The following is a 3,330-nucleotide window of genomic DNA, read 5'->3' on the forward strand; positions in this document are numbered from 1 at the left end:
ACGCCAATTAGCACAAATGGTAAGTTCCGACAGTGCCTACAAGTGTGCCTACTGGCCGCTAGATGGCAATACCGGTTTCATATGTATACACCTGGTACTTAAATAGCACGAGAATTCTGGATCAGTCTGAAAAATCTCTATCCCTTCCACACACTACTCCTTCCCCTGCCGAGTGAGTCACGCCTACCCCGAAAGGGAAATGGCTTAATGGTGTAATAAAAATAATAATAATAATAATAATAATTGATGATAATATTATAATTATGTTATATTATCATAATCTTATTTATACCGTGATCCGCATTTAAAAGAAATTAAAGAAATTGGCGATTTTGGAATTCATCTCGTTTGGATAAAAACTCAATTAGTTGATTCAAAAATTAATTATTTTATTGAAAATATAACTATTTTATAACAAAGTCCTCTTTTCTATCAAAAGTTCAACTACTTATTTAAAATTTTAATTTTTTTTATTTGAAGGTTCATCTATTTCGTTGAAAATACATTTTTGAAACTGACAATTTAAAAATACCATTTTTGGTTATAAAATCATGTATTTTGTTAAAAATTCGTCTTTATTTGTATAAATTAAATTGTTTAATGGAAAATTTATACTTTTTGATTCAAAATTACATTTTTTTGTTGAATTATCAAATGTAAATATTATTTGTTTGCAAAGTCGTTTTGTTGTAAATGCAATTGTATTATTAAAAATTAAAATCATAATTTTTGGGTGGAAAATTGGACTATTCACTTAAAGTTGAACTACTTAGTAAAAAAATTAATTTTTTCTTATTAAGGATTCATGATTATAGTTTAAAATTCAACTATTTGCCTTTAAATTGGTAGAAATTTAATCTTTTTCGCTGGAAATGTATCATTTTTGGTAAAAAATGCAATTGTTTGGTTGAAATATCAATTGTACATCTTATTGGGTTTAAAAGTCGATTATTTCACTAAGAGTTGAACTACTTTTAAAAAAAAAAAGTTTTTTTTCAACAAGCTTTTTTAATTATGGCTGAAAATTTAACTATTTGATTGAAAGATTAACTCTTTGATTGAAAACTCATATTTTTCGCTTAAAAAATTCAACTTTTTGTAGATAATTCGTCCTTTTGACTTTAGAATCTAATAATTTCGTTGAAAATTCATCTATTTTGTTTAAATTTTTGTCGTTTTTTTGTAGATCATTAATTTTTCTTGGTCGAAAATTCATTTTATTGGTTGACCATTTAACAACTTTGTTAAAATTTTTTTTTCGGTTAAAAATTTTTTTTATCTGAAAATGTAACTATTATAGGATTAATTAAAAATTAATCGTATATATTGGTTAAGTTGGAAAATCGTTTGTTTATAGAACATTAATCTTCTTGGTCCAAAATTTACCTTTTCCCTTGAAAATTTAACAGTTTTGTTGAAAATTATTTTTTTTTTCTTTTTCAATTCAATTTTTTATCACAGTTTTTAGCTGGAAATTGAACAATTCCATTTTTTGTTGAAATTATTTATTGAAACTAATTTAAAAAAGAAAATTTCGTTAATTATTAGCAATATTTGACCGTTCATTTAAAACAATCCATTACAAACAACTGCTAAAAACTATACAAATTTGAACAGAATGGTTCGAAATAGAAAGCCTTGAATTGTTAAATTTGTAATGAGCTCAATTTTAAGTTTTAACGCTATAATTTTAATTTAAAAAAAGATTCAAAATTAATTTAAAACTTGAAATTATTTCAAATAATTTGAAACACGATGTCGATTTTTGCAGATTAAAAAAATTAAGCTTTTTCAGAATTGTAAAATATTTAAAAAGAATAACAAAAATTGTTGTGATTGCTAAGACAATTGAAAATGATTTTTTATTTTTAAAAATTAATTTTAAGTCAATATTTAAAAAGATTTTAAAAATAAAAAAAAGAATCAGAACGATTTTCAGGCAATTTTTTTATTTCGCAGTATTTTTAATTTTAGGAAAAAAAATCTAATTAACAAAATATATCAATTTTCAATAGTTCAATTTCCAGATAAAAACGATTAATTTTTAATCAATATTAGAATAGTTGCATTTTCAGATTTAAAAAAAAATTAAACCGAAAAAATAAATTGTTAACAAAGTTGTTGAATGGTCAACCAATAAGATGAATTTTCGACCAAGAAAATTAATAATCTACAAAAAAAGACAAATTTTAAACAAAATAAATGAATTTTCAACGAAATGATTTAATTTTAAAGTCAAAAAGACGAATTATCTACAAAAAGTTGAATTTTTTAAGCAAAAAATATGAGTTTTCAATCAAAGAGTTAAACTTTCAACCAAATAGTTCAATTTTTAACCATAATCAGAAAACCTTGTTAAAAAGAACGTATTTTTTCAAAGTAGTTCAACTCTTAGTGAAATAATCGACTTTTAAACCAAAGAAGATGTACAGTTGACATTTCAACTAAACAATTGCATTTTTGACCAAAAATGATCCGTTTTCAACCAAAAAGATTGAATTTCTACCAAACAAGATAAATTTCCAACAAAATACATGAACTTTCAACGAAATTATTTAATTTTAAAGTCAAAAAGGGTATTATCTACAAAAAAGCTGATTTTTTAACTCAAAAATATTATTTTTCAACCAAAATTTTAATTGTCGACCAAATAATTTAACTTTCTATCAAATTGTTGACTTTTAACGCCCAAAAGATGCATTTTTTACAAAACAGTAAAAATTTTAACAAAAAAGTTAATTTGAAGGCAAATAGTTGAATTTTAAACTATAATCATGAAACCTTAATAAGAAAAAATAAATTTGTTTACTAAGTAGTTCAACTTTAAGTGAATAATCGAATTTTCCACCCAAAAATTATGATTTTAATTTTTAACAATATAGTTGCATTTACATCAAAACGGCTTTGCAATCAAAAAATATTTACAGATGATATTTCAACCGAAAAATTTAATTTTCAACCAAAAAGTATAAATTTTCCATAAAACAATTTAATTTCTACAAAGAAAGACGAATTTTTAACAAAATACATGATTTTGTAACCAAAAATGGTATAGATTTATTGTCAGTTTCAAAAATGTATTTTCAACGAAAGAGATGAGCCTTCAAATAAAAAAAAAATAAAATTTTTAACAAAGTAGTTTAAATTTTGATAGAAAAGAGAACTTTTTTTACCAAATAGTTACATTTTCAACAAAATAATTAATTTTTCAATCAAATAATTGATTTTTTATCCAAACGAGATGAATTCCAAATTTGCCAATTTCTTTAGTTTCTTTCAAATGCGGATCAAGATATACATAAGACTATTATAATATAAAATATTTGTAAT

This window comes from Belonocnema kinseyi, chromosome 10, assembly GCF_010883055.1.
Source record: "Belonocnema kinseyi isolate 2016_QV_RU_SX_M_011 chromosome 10, B_treatae_v1, whole genome shotgun sequence".
Lineage (NCBI taxonomy): Eukaryota > Metazoa > Arthropoda > Insecta > Hymenoptera > Cynipidae > Belonocnema > Belonocnema kinseyi.